General features: G+C 40.9%; 1 long non-coding RNA gene across 1 annotated transcript in view; it reads right to left on the bottom strand.

Moving 5' to 3' along the window:
* Window positions 1-7,091: 7,091 nt before the first annotated feature.
* LOC140712787 (uncharacterized) overlaps window positions 7,092-19,469 on the bottom strand; it is a 42,004-nt gene continuing 29,626 nt past the window's right edge. The window contains exon 3 of the long non-coding RNA XR_012094560.1: window positions 7,092-16,286. This is a non-coding gene — a long non-coding RNA (uncharacterized lncRNA). The remainder of the gene's footprint in view (window positions 16,287-19,469) is intronic.

Below are 19,469 nucleotides of genomic sequence, written 5' to 3' on the forward strand. Positions count from 1 at the left end.
GGTGGCACATGCCTGTAGTTCTTGCTACTTGGGAGGCTGAGGTGGGAGGACTGCTTGAACCCAGGAGGTTAAGGCTGCAGTGAGTCATGATCACTCCAGGGCACTCCAGCCTGGGTGACAGAGTGAGCCCTTGTCTCTAAAAACAAAACAAAACAAAACCACACACACACACACACACACACCCCGTCTACCTAGCTTGGAGAGAGAAAAAGTATGACCTAAAATGGTTACACATAACCATCTGCAGATATTCTGAAGCATGAAAGAACTCAGGGAGTAAAACACACAAGCCCTTCTTGGGGGGAAATAAAAATCTAGCCAATCCGGAGCAGGAGATGAATGAAAAAAAAAATCAGGAACAGAAGACACCAAGGTAAAATGTAAAAGTGCTGATGGTCGACAGTTCAGTATTTAAATAGAGAACTAAGACTAAATAACTGATGGAATTCTAGCAGTGGAATAAATTGAAAATGTTACAAATTCTGACAAAGTAAAAATAATAGAAAGATTTTTTAAATCAGGAGGTGACGGAGAGTGAAAGGAAGTATGAGTGCTAATTACTTCATCTTCTATCTGCAGAGAACCAATTGAGATCATCCAAAATTGAAACGTAAAAGAAACACTTAAATGTCTTGATGATTTCTGCAGTTTTTTCTTAACCTCAGGCATATCTTAGTAACTTCTCCCATGATGGGGGGTTGAGAAAAGGTTATCTGAAACTGAATTATTTCAGTTTAATTATAGATATTTTTATTGTGTTAAAGTGAAACAAACTTAAATTCAGTAATTAAAATAACCTTGGTAGTCATAAAACTCTCTCTCTCTCTCTCTCTCAATCATCTTCTATCTTTACATATAAATAGAGAGGCTTTTTGAATTATGTTAACACTCATTTTTGGGTGGTGAGATTTTGAGAAATGTGCTGCTTTTCTTTTTTGTACTTTTCCATATTGCTTAAAAACTTTTTTAAGGACCAGATACCATTTTTATTTAAAAATAATTACTTTTTAATGATAAATGAATATGGCTGCTAAGTGTAATTCAACATGGAAAGATATCCATGACATATTGCTGAGTGAAAAGGTTAGTTTAAAATTTCATCTGTAGTATAATCTTATTTAGGTAAAACCTACATATCATACATACTTATATATTCATTAAAAAGTCTAGAAAGTGGAATGCCAAAATGTTAACGTATTTATTTCTAAAGCTGGGGTAGAGAATTGGGCTTATAATTTCTCAGTATCATTTTCTAAACCTTTTTATTTAAAAATAAAACAGGCTGGGTGTGGTGGCTTATGCCTGTAATCCTAGCAAGTTGGAAGGCTGAGGCGGATGGATTGCCTGAGCTCAGGAGTTTGAGATCAGCCTAGGCAACATGGTGAAATCTGGTCTCTACTAAAATAAAAAAAAAAAATTTTTTTTAAATTAACTGGGTATGGCAGCATGTGCTTCTAGTCCCAGCTACTTGGGAGGCTGAGGCAAGAGAATTGTTTGAATTTGGGAGGCAGAGGTTGCATTGAGCCCAGATCATGCCACTGCACTCCAGCCTGGACAACAGAGCCGAGATCATGCCACTGCACTCCAGCCTGGGTGACAGAGTGAGACTCTATCAAGAAGAAGAAGAAAGAAGAAGAAGGAAGAAGAAGAAGAAGGAGGAGGAGGAGGAGGAGGAGAAGGAGGAGGAGAAGGAGGAGAAGGAGAAGGAGGAGGAGAAGAAGAAGAAGAAGAAGGAGAAGAAAGAAGAAAAAGAAAGAAGAAAGAAGAAGAAGAAGAAGAAGAAGAAGAAGAAGAAGAAGAAGAAGAAGAAGAAGAAGAAGAAGAAGAAGAAGAAGAAGAAGAAGAAGAAGAAAAACAGGTGGCCAGGAACAGTGGCCATGTCAACACTTTGGAGGACTGAGGTGAGAGGATCACTTGAGGCCAGGAGTTTGAGACAAGGCTGGCCAATGGAGTGAGATCCTGTCTCTACAAAAAAATTGTTTTAATTAACCAGGTGTAGTGGTATGTGCCTGTGGTCCCAGCTACAAGCAAATGCTGAGAGATTTTGTCACCACCAGGCCTGCCTTACAAGAGCTCCTTAAGGAAGCACTAAATTATGGAAAGGAAACACTGGTACCAGCCACTACAAAACCATACCAAATTGTAAAGACCATCGACACTATGAAGAAACTGCATCAACTAACAGGCAAAGTAACCAGCTAGCATCATAATGACAGGATCCAACTCACACATGACAGTATTAACCTTAAATGTAAATGGGCTAAATGCCCCAATTAAAAGACACAGATTGGCAAATTGAATAGAGTCAAGACCCATTGGTGTGCTGTATTCAGGAGACCCATCTCATATGCAAAGACACACATAGGCTCAAAATAAAGGGGTGGAGGAATATTTACCAAGCAAATGGAAAGCAAAAAAAAGCAGGGGCTGCAATCCTAGTCTCTGATAAAATAGACTTTAAACCAACAAAGATCAAAAAGGACAAAGAAGGGCATTACATAATGGTAAAGGGATCAATGCAACAAGAAGAGCTAACTATCCTAAATATATATGCACCCAATACAGGAGCACCCAGATTCATAAAGCAAGTTCTTAGAGACCTACTAAGAGACTAGACTCCCACACAATAATAGTGGGAGACTTTAACACCCCAACGTCAATATTAGACAGATCAATGAGACAGAAAATTAACAAGGATATTCAGGACTCGAACTCAGTTCTGGACCAAGCAGACCTAATAGACATCTACAGAACTCTCTACCCCAAAACAACAGAATATATATTCTTCTCAGTACCACATCGCACTTATGCTCAAATTGACCACATAATTGGAAGTAAAACATTCCTTAGCAAATACAAAAGAACGGAAATCATTAACAGTCTCTCAGACCACAGTACAATCAAATTAGAACTCAGGATTAAGAAACTCACTCAAAACTGCACAACCACATGGAAACTGAACAACCTGCTCCTGAATGACCACTGGGTAAATAACAAAATTAAGGCAGAAATAAATAAGTTCTTTGAAACCAATGAGAACAAAGACACAATGTACCAGAATCTCTGAGAGACACAGCTAAAGCAGTGTTTTGAGTGAAATTTAAAGCACTAAATGCCCACAGGAGAAAGCAGGAAAGATCTAAAATCGACACCCTAACATCATAATTAAAAGAACTAGAGAAGCAAGAGCAAGCAAAGTCAAAACTTAGCAGAAGACAAGAAATAACTAAGATCAGAGCAGAACTAAAGGAGATAGACACAAAAAATCCTTCAAAAAAAATCAATGAATACAGGAGCTGATTTTTTGAAAAGATTAACAAAATAGACCACTAGCCAGGCTAATAAAGAAGAAAAGAGAGAAGAATCAAATAGACACAATAAAAAATGATAAAGGGGGTATCACCACTAATCCCACAGAAATTCACACTACCGTTAGAGGATACTATAAACACCTCTACGCAAATCCATTCACTTCTTAAGGATTGCAAAATAAAGATTTCTAATTCTGCATTTCTTTTTCATTCATTAATTGAAATGCTTTTATAAAGAGGTAATTTCCCCTATTGGTTAACTAGTATTACAGTTTATACAGAAAAGGCAAAAGAAAAGCTTGATTCTGTGCACTTCTCTTGCAGATTTCAAGATAATGAGTTGGTTCCCTATCATCTTCTGAAGGTGACCAACCTTTTAAAATATTCATATGAATTCACAAATTTAAATATTTTTGATAATTTTAATCAATTACAATTATTAACTTCCATGAAAACTAGCATTGACCTGTTTTTGGCCAATAAGAGCCCTTCAATTTGGCTTCTCAGGGTTTTTTTTCTCCATGTACCTAGATGTGTTTGATATTTTTCTTGCTACTATTATAGAATGCTCTAGGCTCATCTCGTACATTTTCTGTCCCAGATAGAAATCAACCATTTCTCTGAAAATGATCAATTTTTCCAGGAAGTCTTCATTTCTTTTAGTGGTAAATAGTGTTTCAGGACTAGGATCTTGGTACTAGGAATGCTCCTGGCTGCTGACTTGGTCAGAAATTTTAGGCCTCTTCAGGGGACAGAGCTAAACTACAAGACTATCTATACAGATAAAATCTGTAAACTATATACTCTCTCTAGCTAGTATTATGTGATATATATCATACTAGTAGCTCCAATTCCAAGTCATTCTTGTTTTTATTTGACCTCTTCTGTATTATACCTTCTTCCAAATGAGACTCCTGGTAGTTTGAGACCAGCCTGGCCAACATGGTGAAACCCCGCCTCTATTAAAAATAAAAAAATTGGCTGGATGTGTGGCAGGCGCCTGTAATCCCAGCTACTTGGGAGGCTGAGGCAGGAGAATTGCTTGAACTTGGGAGGTGGAAGTTGCAGTGAGCTGAGATCTCGCCCGTGCACTCCAGACTGGGGGACAAGAGCGAGACTTCACCTCAAACAAACAAACAAACAAACGAGACTCCTGGTTCTTAAGAACACAAGTGATGATAGAAGTAGACTATCCTATAATTACTTATTTATTTATCACACAACTCTCTCAGAATGGCAATAATAATACACTAAATATTACTACTGAGAACATTTAAGAACATTTTTGTATTTACTCTCCTTATTCTGCTGCCTCATTTTTAAATTTTAATTTTACTTTTTTTTTTTTTTTTGCAACAGAGTCTCACTCTGTCACCCAAGCTGGAGCACAGTGGCATGATCATAGCTCGCTGCAGTCTCAAGTGCCTGGCCTCAAGTGATCCTCCCACCTCAGCTCCCAAAGTGCTGGGATTACTGACATGAGCAACTGTACCTGGCCTTAATAGTTGCACTATATTACATTATCTGATCATTTACCCATTACATGATATCCTGTTTTAACGCTCATATAGTCTTTTTTTTTTTTTTTTTTTGAGACAAGTCTCACTCTGTCGCCCAGGCTGGAATGCAGTGGCACGATCTCCACTCACTGCAAGCTCCACCTCCCGGGTTCACGCCATTCTCCTGCCTCAGCCTCCCGAGTAGCTGGGACTACAGGCACCCACCACCTCGCCCCGCTAATTTTTGTATTTTTAGTGGAGACAGGGTTTCACTATGTTAGCCAGGGTGGTCTCGATCTGCTGACCTCGTGATCCGCCCACCTCGGCCTCCCAAAGTGCTGGGATTATAGGCGTGAGCCACCGCACCCAGCCAACACTCGTATAGTCTTAATTTTAAAACAACTGTATTTCTAATTCTCACCACCAGTTTCTCTTGTGTGAATCTTATTCTCAAGTAGAATCCTCAGGAACTGTTAATAGGAATAATATTTCTTAACTTCTTACTGTTGATAACAGTTTGTCTATTGATAATAGTCATCAAGCGCTTAAAAGTTTACAGAATAGAATGAAACAATTACCTTTCATTTAAAAGCCACTAAAAGATATCAAGAGAACGACAGAAGATTTGAAAAACATTTACTGAATATAAAGTTCTTGGCTTACACATTTTTTCTTACGTATCTTAAACATGTTAAAATACATTTATTGAGTATCCTAAATATATTAAATATGCTATTTAATTTTCTCATGGGGTAAATCATTGCTCTCAAAAATTCTGGTGTTGATATAATTTTCTTTCCCTTGCTGTTTTTGCTTAGATGCTCAAAGGAAATTTTTCTTCTTTAAAACACAGTAATTTTATTGGAAAATGTCTAAGTGCTGTCAGTTTCAGTATGATATTCTCCAGTGTGCAGCATGTTCATTCATATGTAGCTTCAAATTTTTTTTTTTAATTCAGGGAAAAATAATTTTTTAATTTATAATTTTAGAATGCATTGTTTTCTTCCTTTACTTTTTGTCTTCGGGGATTCCTGTTATTTGTATGTTGGATCATCTTCTCCTATCTTCAGTATCTGCCACTTTCCCTTGATATTAACAAAATTCCTTTCTTAATTTCTTTTTGACTTAAAAAAATCTGCCTTTTCACATTCTGTTTTTCTTTTTTTACTCTGTTGCCCAGGTTGGAGTGCAGTGGCATGATCTGGGCTCACTGCAACCTCTGCCTCCCAAGTTCAAGCAATTCTCCTGCCTCGGCCACCTGAGTAGCTGTAGCTGGGACTACAGGAGTGCACCACCACACCCAGCTAATTTTTGTATTTTTAGTGGAGATGGGGTTTCACCATATTGGCCAAGCTGGTCTCGAACTCCTGAGCTCAAGCGTTGCACCCACCTGGGCCTCCCAAAGTGCTGGGATTACAGGCGTGAGCCACCACACGTGGCCCACATTCTGTTTTTCTGTTGGATTTGTCTTTAGTTTTCAGTTTAGTCTTCATTCACAAAGTTTAGTCTTCATTTCTTTTATTCCTAATTCTTTCTTGAAGTCTATCACCTCGTTTAAAATTTTTTTTGTGATTTATGTTATTGTTTCATATCTTCAGTTATTCTCTTAATATCTTTTAGTGGCTTTTAAATAAAAGGTAATCGTTTTGATCTATTCTGTAGACATATCTTACTGTGTGGTTTCGTTTGAATGGATGTTGTTTTGTTCCACATATCTTTTATTTATTTTTCAGAGACAAGGTCTTGCTCTGTCACCCAGGTTGGAATGCAGTGGTGCAATTATAGTTCATTGTCCCACCTCAGCATCCTTAGGACTACAGGCTTGTGCCAACTAATTTTTTTTTTTTAATTTTTTGTACAGATGGGGCCTCACTATATTGCCCAGGCTGGTCTTGAACTTCTGGCCTCAAGTAACCCTTCGCCTTGGCCTCCCAAAGTGCTGGGATTACAGGCATGAGCCACTACACCCAGCCTCTTTTATTCTTAAAATAATTTTGTGTAGGATTTGGTCTTGAGACTTTTTATTGCTTTTTTTTTTTTTTTTTTTTTTTTAATGTAAAACTCAATTTCCTGAAACTCGAGAAAGAAGTGTGACCCAAGGTAATATTTCTGACTTCATGGAACTCCCTTTTCTGATATTTTTATAAGAACCAAAAAAATATATTGCAGCTTGTTTTCTGAGATTTCCTGGTTCTCTTTCTTTTTACCACTTATCCCTGTTCCCTCCCCCGCCTCAACTCCCCACCCCCACCTACCTCCACCCCTTCTCTACTGCCTACTTCTACAGTTTCTTTTCAGGGTAGAATCCTATCCTGAAAGGGATCCCTGGCTGGTCAGTTTTGAGGGTTCTAGGAGCCAGACTGCTCCAGCTCCTTCAATTTTTTTACAGCAAATCCCTTCCACTCACCCGCTATTGGAGCTGGCAAACCTCTTCCCAGTTAACAAATGCTGTCCTCAGCTTGGCCTGCCATGCTTTCCAGTGACCGACTGTTGACTATTTGGAGATTCTCTTGTTCTCAGATCCATCAGAAGTCCCACAGAGAAAGCCCCTCTGCGTTCTCCTGCACAGATGCTAGTACCATGCAGGTCTTTGTGGATTTGGGAGTTGCAGGGATATCTTCTCACCAAGTTTTGTTGTGAATGTGTTCATGGGTTTTTGATTTGGCCATCTAGTTGTTCTATCAGTTTTTATTTGGGAATTCAAAGAAATTTCAAAAACTATGCTGCAGCTACTATCTTACCAGCTCACTTTATTTTAAAAATATGTTTACAGCAATCATGTTTCTCTAGGGGGGGAAGCAATAGTATTTCCATTTTGGGAAAAAAAGATGCATCTGGCCACATTCTACTGGACAGCTTTGAGGGATTTAAACAGATACAATCAGCTGATATGAAGTAGCACAGCTCTACCATTGTCAAAATATTTAAATACTTTAATTCCAACTAGAAAGTAGCCAGTGCTCCAACTCCCAATGCCTGCTTCTCAACTGTCCTTTCCCTAGGTCCCCCTGACTGAAGTAGAAGCTAAAGAGTCAACGTCTATCACAAGAGGGGTCCTGTGGGCTCCTGCTCCAGCTCAATGACTGATTGGTCAAAGTCCATGCTGTAATGTTGGTTTAATACTTGGAATATCACCTCTGGGTGGACTCCATGAGATTTGGAGACAGTATGGGGGAGGTGAAAGTGAGGGTTTACAGGCCTTCTGAAGGGGCCTCAGCAGAGTATTTCAACGAACATTTATGAAGCATCTCCTGGTATGCCAGGCACTATTCCAGGCAAAAAAGGTACAAAGACAATAAGACGAAGTTCTTGGCCTTGAGGCACCCACAGTCTGGTGCTCTGTCTTTGGGGCTACTTATGCGCTGGAAGGATGCCAGTTTCACTGAATTGCATTACAGAACTCAGCCTCTGAGCAGAAATGAAAGAGGAAGCAAAGGGCGGACCTAATGACAAAGCTCTTACTGAAGCCATGACCTAAACAAGCTCAATCTCTCTACCTTTGGAACAGTGACTGCTGTAAGAGGCCTGGCAGCTAATTAAAACATGTGGTAAATAAGCCAAGCAAGGAACTCTCTGTCCTTGTACACAATGATTCGAGCGGTCTCCTTAGACACAAAAGCCTGTATCCTTCTCTATGGAGCAAATCAGTTATTAAACGATTCATGTTCTGTGTCCTCACTGGACTGGCAATGCTTTGTTTGAATGAGGAAAAACAGACCTGGAAGGAAATCAGGTTGGAAACATAGTGTTTGGCTAAATAATAACTGCAGTTTTTCTTATAAAAGATTTTTACCCTCAGGAGTGCAATGCATTTGAGGAGATGCTCTGATTTTTGTTTGCCCAGTGACTGGAAGCACAAATCACTCTGTAGAGGGTGGGGTGGAGGGCCTGGGATCACATGGGACTAGCTGTTTACTGTCAGAGCCCAATGCCATAAGGGAAAAAAGTTACCTCAACACCTGTACTTCCCCAAAGTCAATAAATTCCAATTGACACATTTATTAAGCAAATATGTATTAAGCACCTACTGTGTGTCAACTCTAGTCCCTGCTATAACTAAATTCCACCTTAACCATCAGGAAAATTAATGTGCAGAAACTGGCTGGGTGCAGTGGTTTGTGCCTATAGTTCCAGCACTTTGGGAGGCCAAGGCAGAGGATTGCTTGAGTCCAGGAATTTGAGACTAGCCTGGGCAACAAATTGAGACTGTATTTCTGCAAAAAATAAAAAATCAGCTAGCTGTGGTGGCACGCACCTGTAGTCCTAGCTACTTGGAAGGCTGAGATGGGAGGATGGCTTGAGCCTGGGAGGTTGAGGCTGCAGTGAGCTGTGATCATGCCACTGCACTCAGCCTGGGCAACAGCTCAGCCTTGCTTCTGTAAAGAGGTATACAAACCCAGTGGTTCCCAAAGCAGAAGTAATGCTTAAACAGGAATCAGACATACATTATGAGTAGGACATTATTGTTTATACTTTCAGTTATGACTTCGAGGACTGAACACAGTCAAGTCAACTTGATTAGTCTATAGGAGTTTATGGGGCATTTGGGAACCCCTACCTCAGAGCAAGAAAAACAGGCCATATAAATTATCGTCTGACAAAATGAGAATGTTATATTGGCAACTGCTACCATTAACTTCTAATAATGTAGCAATTTTCAATGCAGGAAGGGAATATATCAAAAATCTTGGTGGGAAGGCAAGGGAAAAATAAAAGGTGCTTTTTCAAATTACACATCCCCTCTTAATAGATTTTTGTATGGTAGTGTTTAAGAGCACAGGTTTTGGAGTCAGACTGCCTAAATGCAATTCCTGGCTCTAACCCTTACTAGCTGTGTGACTCTGGTTAAATTAGATAGCTACTACATGCCTCAGTTTTTGCATCTGTAAAATGGGAATGATGACATTCATGGTATCATACAGCTGAAGATGAAATGAGTTAACACATGTAAAGTAATACTTAGAAAAGTGGCTCCCAGCTGGGCTTGATAACTCACACCTATAAACCCAGGACTTTGGGAGGCTGAGGTGGGTGGATTGCTGGAGTCCAGAAGTTCAAGGCCAGCCTAGACAACAAGGCAAAAATCCCATCTCTACAAAAAATATGAAAAATTAGCTGGGTGTGGTTGCATGCTCCCAGCTACTCGGGAGGCTGAGGAGGAAAGACAGATTGAATCTGGGCAGTGGAGGTTGTGGTGAGCCATGATTACACCACCGCACTCCAGCCTTGGCAGCAGAGCAAAACCCTGTCTCAAAAAAGAAAAAAATAACAGTGCCTCCCTCCCAGGTCTTGTCCCACTGCTGCCTCTTACTGACCTACATCAACCATCTTAGGGAGTGCCCCAAATCTCAGACCCTGATAGAATCAACCCTGATAGAAGGGGAAGGAATCTTGGAGGCCAGCTGCTCTTATCCATTCAGGAATCCTCTCTCTGAAATCTCGGCCACATCATCTTGAACACACCCTAATGAGAAGGTTTCCTCCCTGCTAAAACATGTTACATCTCTGGACATTTGAAAGGTCTTCTTTGCATTAAGCTAGAGTCTGTTTCCCCGTTTTCTCTGCCTGTTGGAATCACAGATATAACAAGGTGATTCGCATCCTTTTCAATGATGGAGGCCACAAAGGGTACGCATGAGGACTCTAGGGACAGCTTGCATGGATTGAGTCTCAGCTTCGCCGTTCATTGGCTATGTGATCCCGGGCAACGTTATTTTTCTATGCCTCAGATTCCTCGTTTGCAAAATAGGTATCCCAACACTGCCAATCTCCCAGGGTTGCTGAGGATCGAATAAGGTAACATATTTAGAGCTTGGTACCTAAGACTTAGTCCATTTTATCATGATGCTCATGCTGTGGATAGCCCCTCAGCATTTGCTTCTTTAGGCTACACATCCCTATTTCCTTCACTTGTTCCTCAATCAACACAGCTCACCCCTCTCCTTTGAGTAGCTCCAGTTGCCAGTGTTCTTCCCTATTTATTTATTTATTTTTTCATTTTCTTTTTTCTTTTTTTTTTTTTGATACAGGGTCTTGTTCTGCTGCCCAGGCTGGAGTGAAATGGCACAATCACAACTCACTGTAGCCTCGACCTTCCTGGGCTCAAGCCATCCTCCCACCTCAGCCTCCTGAGTAGCTGGGACTGCAGGTGCGCACCACCATGCCTGGCTAATTTTTGTATTTTTTGTAGAGATTGCAGGTGCGCACCACCATGCCTGGCTAATTTTTGTATTTTTTGTAGAGATTGGGTTTTGCCATGTTGCCCAGGCTGGTCTCAAAATCCTGGGCTCAAGTAATCTGAGTAATCTGCCCGACTACACCTCACAAAGTGCTGGGATTACAGGTGCCCCGCCAGTGTTCCTCTTTAATTACAGTCATGTGCTGCGTAACGACATTTTGGTCAACAATAGTCTGTTTATACACAGTGGTCTCATAAGATTATAATACCGCATTTTTGCTGTGCCTTTTCTATGCTTAGATACACAAATACCATTGTGTACAATTGCCTACGTATTCAGTACAGTAACATGCTGTACAAGTTTGCAACCTAGAGCAACAGGCTATACCATATAGCCTAGGTGGGTAGTAGGTGATACCATCTAGGTAGGTTTATGTAAGTGCCCTCTATGATGTTGGCACAATGATGAAATGGCCTAATGACACATTTCTCAGAACATGTCCCACTTGTTAAGCAACACATGACCGTTTATCCCCAGAACTGAGCCCAGGACTCAGGTGGGCTGTGGTCCATGAAGACCAAGATGTGCCATCCTCTCCCCTGAGTGGTTGTTTATTCATTCACGTATTCATTCATGAACAGTTTTAAGAGTCTATATTTTTATTAAGTGACCCTAAGAGGGAATTGGCTTTTTTTAGTGCACTTATTATACTCTTGGCTCAAAGTGAACTTGCAGTTGGCTACAAGAAGAGTGAGTAAACTCTTCTGTAAAGGGGCAGATAGTAAATATTTTAGGCTTTGCTGTTCATATGGTCTCTACTGCAACTACTCAACTCTGCTGTTGTCCCACAAAGGCAGCCACAGACAAAATGTAAAACTTTATTTACAAAATAGGCAACTGCCTGAATTTGGCTGAGCCATAGTTTGTCAACTTCTGAACTAAAACGTAACATGAACGTGTTACTTTTCTACCTCTCACCTGCTGCCTGTTTGCAGTTGACAGTTGTTGTTTTAACACAGTGCAAGTCCTTTCATTTACCTCTAGTCAGCTTTATTTTGTTGGTTTGCCCATTCCTCTACCCTGCCGAGATTTTCCTGAGCCCTGATTGTGCCACTGTCCAAAGTAACCCCTGTCTCTCTTAACCTTGTGTCATCATCTGCCAATGATAAATGTGCCTTTTTATATATTTATCCAGGTAATTGATTAAAATTTTGAACTGGAAAGATCTGAGCACAGAGGCTTAATTTTTGCGACAAGCAACATCCCTCCTTGTAAATTGTGTGTTGTTCAGGACTCAGCCCAGTGCCACTTCTTCCAGGAAGCTATCCTTACAACTGCCCTCCCTTCCCAAGCCACCCTGTCCAGTCTGAGGAGGGTGCCCTTTGAATGTAGTCCATCCTACCTTCCACAAACCTCTACCCTAGCACTACCACTGCCCTGGAATTATGTCTCCTCCACTAGTCTTTGTACTCTGTTCCAAATCATGGCACAGAGTAGGTGCTCAACAAATGTTGCTAGAATTAATGAATAAAGGAATGAATGAGTGAATGAATGTGTGGCTTCATGTATGGGTCCTCCTTACCTTCTTCCCTTCATCAAAAATTACTTTTGGGGGGCTAGATGCAGTGATTCATACCTGTTATCCCAACACTTTTGGAGGCTGAGGAGGGAGAATCACTTGATGCCAGGAGTTTGAGACCAACCTGGGCAACATAGCAAGACCCCATCTCTACAAAAAAAAAAATTTAAAAATAGCCAGGCGTGGTGGCAAGCATCTGTAGTCTTAGCTCCTTGGGAGGCTAAGACAGGAGGATCTCTTGACCCCAGGAGTTTGAGGTTACCATGAGCTATGATTGCACCACTGCACTTCTGCCTGGACAACAGTATGAGACCCTATGTCAAAAAAAAAAATTACTTCTTTCTTGTTGCCTTCCTTTGATCAGCAGCTTGGTTACTGGAATTTAATAAACTAATTGGAGAATGGTATAAGTTCAAGGTCACAGCTCAATGTACCATCGCTCTCTCTTCCTAGATTGCCTGGGAGGTTATGTTTTAGAAGAGTGTCCAATGTCCTTATCTCAAAAGTCTAAATAACATGGCAATTTTAGGTGCTATAGGAAAGAGATTTTGGAAAGAAAGGTGAATACTTTATCATCTCCTTCTAATCATATGGCACTGTGTTCTCCTTATTAGGCTTTTGCATAAGAAAAACCTGAACACAGCTTCTTTGAAGAATATATATAAATGTTTGTGGATTACAAATAATATTAGTAAACACCATCGGTACCCCACAGAGTGTTCCAGGCTTATCCCCAGAGAGTCTCTAACAAAACAACTCACAGTCTCACCTTTAAAACCAATATCATGCTGTTCAATTACCAGGAAATGCCTGTCTCAAAATCCAGCCTCATCTTGAGAATAAACAATAATAAAGAAAGACAGAGTTGGTGTTATGTTGTTGTCATTGTTTTCTTTTTTTGAGATGGAGTCTTGCTCTGTCGCCCAGGCTGGAGTGCAGTGGCCAGATCTCAGCTCACTGCAAGCTCCGCCTCCCGGGTTTACGCCATTCTCCTGCCTCAGCCTCCCGAGTAGCTGGGACTACAGGCGCCCGCCACCTCGCCCGGCTAGTTTTTTGTATTTTTTAGTAGAGATGGGGTTTCACCATGTTAGCCAGGATGGTCTCAATCTCCTGACCTCGTGATCCGCCCATCTCGGCCTCCCAAAGTGCTGGGATTACAGGCTTGAGCCACCGCACCCGGCCCATGTTGTTGTCATTGTTAATAAATTATTGAAAATTATTGAGGGTCTCATTCACACCGGTATTGGGGTAGATGAATCCTGTACCCTGAAGTACTTGGAGTGACCTAACTCCTCTTTGGTTAGAAATTCAATAGGGAGTTATTTTTGTCACTAGTAATTGAAAGCTGAGGGTTAAGACCTGGGATTTATTTCCCAAACACAGCTCACTCAGTTCCTTGACATATATTCTACTTTTTTTTTTTTTTAATTAGAAATAGGGCCTTACTATATTGCCCAAGCTGGTCTCAACCTCCTGGGTTCAAGTGATCCTCCCACCTCGGCCTCCCAAAGTGCTGGGATTACAGGCATGAGCCACCACACTTGGCCCAAAATCAGAGTAAGGGGTGCAAACTGGTGGCTCTAGGGCCAACTTGAGGTAGGAGCTATGTACAGTGTTGTCTTCTTTCCTCCTTTGCTCCCTCTCTCCCTTCCTTCCTTTTTTTATATATAATATTTGAGCTAGATTTTCTTTTTTTTCTTTTTTTTCTTTTTTTTTGAGATGGAGTTTTGCTCTTGCTCTCCAGGCTAGAGTGCAATGGCGCGATCTCAGCTCACCGCAACTTCTGCCTCCGAGTTCAAGCGATTCTCCTGCCTCAGCCTCCTGAGTAGCTGGGATTACAGGCACCTGCTACGATGCCCAGCTAACTTTTTGTATTTTTAGTAGAGACAGGGTTTTGCCATGTTGGCCGGGTTGGTCTGTAACTCCTGACCTCAGGTGATTCACCTGCCTCAGCCTCCCAAAGTGCTGGGATTATAGGCGTGAGCCACCGCGCCCGGTCTAGGTTTTCTTTTAGCACAGTATGCACTCCCCTATTCATCATAGTTTCTTCCATTCCCTGTTGCCTGTCCTACACCATGCAGCTTTACATATTTGAATTATTTTCCTGGTCCCTGAAGACATTTGAGTTTTAGTCCTCTGTATTCAGAACACTGAGCAATTTGCAAAAGGGAGGGATATTTATAAGTTATTATTTCAGAGCATTTACCTATGGACAGGCCGTGCACGAGAGGTACTTTCCACACATTATTTCACATATCCTACATCTTTAGGAGGCTAAGAAAGATGAATTAGTCCAGAGCCACAGAGTTGGTAGATAGCGGAGGCAGGACCGATAAACAGCCTCTCCAGAGTAAGCCACATTACAACACATGACAGTGTGTGCTGTTCTCAAACGATCGCACCTGGTCCTCTGCTTAAAAATTTAAAGAAATAATTACAGAGGCTTTAACTCAGCAGCAAACTCCAACTGGATCTGAAATTTAAAACTTAGAAAAGAGAAAAAGCAGATAAGGCCCAGAGCAAAACTGTTTTAAAAAATTACCCGCGATGGCAGAAATCCTAAATAACATGAGAACAAGAGGTTTTTCTAGGCTGCTTTTAAACTAACTGTTCTTGTGTGCATGTGTATATATACTATATTTTGTTTAAAATGTTTTTATTTTACTAGATCCTGAGTGGAAAATTTTATTTCTCTCAGGACAGTGCAAACAGAGCATCAGAGCCGAAAGCTGGCAGCTATGTCCTCAGAAGCAGAACCAGAATAGGGAAGGGGTGGCAGGAAACTGGGAAAATTCTGGAAACCTCTGGAAAATTCCAGGCTAGTCAATCTTCAGTGGTGACAGGAGCCCTCTTACCCTCCCTCTGGGTTCCTAACAGGGGCCAAGTGAAGAAGATACAGTAACAGTCCCACAAACTACTAATCTTCTATCTTCAGGAAGTGGTGTGTTTACTGAATTCATGTTTATCAGGGCCTACTGCTGTGCTCTGTGCTGAAATTCTGAGGCACAGTCCCTGCCCTCCTGGAGCTTAGAATCTAAAGATAAAGTCTTTCCCTTTAAATTCCACTTACTCAGAATTTCAAATATTTCTGGCAACCATTTTCAAGCATGAAATGTTTTCTAGAACCCTGAGATTTTTGTCAGACATGGACCGTATCCTCCAGTATCTAGATCCCAGGATGCTAGGGACTGAGTTGTCTTCCTTCTCCCTAAATTCATATGTTGAAGCCCTAATCCCACATGTGACTATACTGGAGATAGGAGCTTTAAAGAGCACTAAGGTTAAATGAGGTCATAAGGGCAAAGCCCTAATCCGACAGAACTTGTGCCCGTGAAAAAGAAGAGATACTGGAGCTCTCTCTCTGCGTGTGAGTCATGCGAGCACACGGTGGGAAGGCAGCTATCAGGAAGAGAGGCCTCACCAGAACCCGACCATGCCACACCCGGATCCAGTCCCCAGAACTCTGAGAAAGTAAATTTCTGTTGCTAAAGCCACTAAGTCTTTTGTACTCTGTTTGGTAACCCAAGTTGATGAATATACAGGAAAACTTCCCGACCATGTCATATTGATGAATACCAAGCTTGCTTGTGCAATGGGGAGCTGGAGAAAGAACTGCCCTCAGTGTGAGGTTGTTGGCTTCTCATCTTCACTCTTGTCTTCTGAACTTGCCTAGTGCATCTGAATTTGAACAGTAAGGCCATTCCATGGGAAGCAAAACCTAGAAGAAAAAGACAAGCTAGTACACTTTTTCAGTATGCATCAAAACTTGGATCCTAATCACAGCTAAGAAGGAGAAACCCTCTACGAGGAACTCTAAGGTGGTTAGTGATCAATGAACTAACCAGGTGGTCTGCCCTAATTATAGAATCTATAAAGAGGAAAACAGGAAGGTCCATGTGTAACCATTCTGCATGTGAAGTTCTATATGGTTGTCCCTTGGTATCTTAAGATGGATTGGTTCCAGAACCTCTTACATACACTAAAATACCCAAGTTCTGATATAAAATGACTTAGTATTTGCATATGACCTATGCATATCTTCCCATATACTTTAAATCATCTCTAGATTATTTATAATTACCTAATATAATATATTATATTATATATTATATGTATTACATGTATATATGTATTATATATAATACCTGAAATAATATAATACCTAATACCTTCCTGCTAAAGGGAACTCAATGTTCCTTAAAAATCTCTCTCACCATCATCTCTCATCATCTTTCTATTATCAGTCAGATCATCAGCCAGGCCCGGTGGCTCATGCCTGTAATCCCATCACTTTGGGAGGCCAAGGCGAGTGGATCAACTGAGGTCAAGCGTTCAAAACCAGCCTGACCAACATAGTAAAACCCCATCTCTACTAAAACTACAAAATTAGCTGGGTGTGATGGCACATGCCTGTAATCCCAGATATTTGGGAGGCTGAGGCAGGAGAATCACCTGAACCTGGGAGGCGGAGGTTGCAGTGAGCCAAGATCAGATCAAGCCATTGAACTCCAGCCTGGGCAGCAAGAGTGAAACTCTGTCCCAAAAATAAAAAATAAGATAATCAATGGGCTGCATAGATACCCATGCACCCTGTGCATAGTAAGTTCTCAATAAACATTTATTGATAATAATGATATAATAATTTTACTCTCACAGTTGCCCTTGACCAATGCCAGCAACAGTATCATTTAGTTTGGAATTTAGAAATCATATCTTCATGGGATCAACCCTGGATGTCTCCATTGACAGAAGATTTCCTGGAAGTTTTGGGATCTTGCTGCCTCTCGTTGGTGCCAAATTCTATCAACCTTGAATACATCTCCAGAATGTTGTGACTATTCTAAAGAAGACTTTTGTGCTGAGGATTATTAAAAAGAAACTTCCTGTGACATCTCTAGTCCGGTTGGAAACAAAGCAATCATACTCCTGCTAAGCAGATATGCTGCTCTGGGCTCTCAGCATGTGGCTGGAAGGGTTTGCTGCTCCCTGCAGGCAGTCCCCATCCATGACTGCACTTGCAGCTGGAGCCTGAGACAACTGTTCCATCCTGGGAAGCAGCCTTTCTATACCTTTCTGAGAGCCCTGCATAACACACAATAACATGTTGGATTATTTGACATTACATGTAAAGGTCAAGGGAAAAAACTGATAATGCTGAGTCTAAATGGCAATTGGGAATGCGTAAATCTGATTGTCTTGGTAGTTAGAGACCTGCTTTCTCCTCCTAATAGTATTAGGTGGCTTAGCCACCTAAGCTGTCATCCCCTATTCCATTGGATTCTCCTGTACCCTTACGCTCTATCTTTAATCTCTTTTAAGAATATGCTACCAGCTTCTGAAGGACAAATATCAGAACTATGAAGGAGACAAAGGAACTCCAGTTATAATAAGATAAATGCAGATGAAAACCACACTAAGACACCATTTCTCAATCATCAGATATGTAGAAATATAATATTGGATAACATACTCGCTCTGTTGGTCATTCCAAGGGCTAATAGGCATTCTTATACATTATTGGTAGGAATGCAAAATAGTATAACTCCTATAAAGGATAATTTGGCAATATCAGGCAAAATTATACATGCATTTACCCTTTGATACAGCAAACCCACATGAAGACTCTATCCCAAAAGAAAAGAATATTAAAAGATTGGAATATCACCACTAGCCAAATCCTAATGAAATGAAGGATCTAGACAATGATCACCAGTGGCTGCTAGGAACACATAAAGAGAGACCTCATGTGCTTCCTGGTGAAGTTCACAATAAACCCTGTAACATATTATTGCAAAAAAATCAAACTGAGTCAGATCAAGCCTCTAGATTTAACTACCAAATTATAGGAACTATAAGGGACAGAGGAACACATTAAACAACACCATAGGAAACGCAATCAACAAAATCCAGACTGTAGGAAACAGTATAGGATAAACAGTCTGGCTGAGAATCTTTCAGAGTTCGTGAAAGATATGAATCTTTAGATTTAGAAATCACAGTGAATCCTAAGCAAAACATATAGAAAAAAAAATCTACATTTGCACATTGTATTGAAAATGGTAAAAACAAGATCTTGAAAGCAGCCAGAGAGAAAAATATCCAGAAAGCATAACTCATGAAAAATAGGAGAAACTAACAGATTGAAACCAAAATCTATTGTTTTTAAATGACATACAAAGATCTAAGGTCCCCTTCCCAGAGACAGGCTACTTATGGGCAACAAGGAGAAATAACATAGGTACATAAACTCTCTGCTTAAAATCACTATTTGTTTCAAAACCACTCTTGGACGGGGGCGGTGGCTCATGCTTGTAATCCCAGCACTTTGGGAGGCCAAGGCGGGTGGATCACTTGAGGTCAGGAGTTTGAGACCAACCTGGCCAACATGGTGAAACCCGATTTATACTAAAAATATAAAAATTAGTCGGGCATGATGGTGCGTGACTGTAATCCCAGGTATTCGGGAGGCTGAGGCAGGAGAATCGCTTGAACCCAGGAGGCAGAAGTTGCAGTGAGCCAAGATCACACCATTGCACTCCAGCCTGGGCGACAAGAGCAAGACTCCATCCTCTGCAAAAATAAAATAGAAATCACTCTTGCCTATTTTTCTTGTTTCTATTAAGGAATGGGAAGAAACTGTGTCCAGGTAGGAGAGTTGAAATTAGATGTCACTATTAGTCCTTGATTTCTGCTCTTAGGAAACGAATAAAAGCAGTTAGCCAGCCTTCCTTGCTTGGCAGGGTCACTTCGTTGTGCTTGCAAAGGTTTGGTTGGGTTCTGAGCAACAACTCTGGTGTCTGCCATCAACACCCAGTGGGAGACACCACCCCAGGGGTGAGGATGGTTTGCACAACTAAAGAAGCCATTATTTTGGTTGAAGACAGGAGCTGGAGGAGTACTA

This window comes from Chlorocebus sabaeus, chromosome 11, assembly GCF_047675955.1.
Source record: "Chlorocebus sabaeus isolate Y175 chromosome 11, mChlSab1.0.hap1, whole genome shotgun sequence".
NCBI lineage: Eukaryota > Metazoa > Chordata > Mammalia > Primates > Cercopithecidae > Chlorocebus > Chlorocebus sabaeus.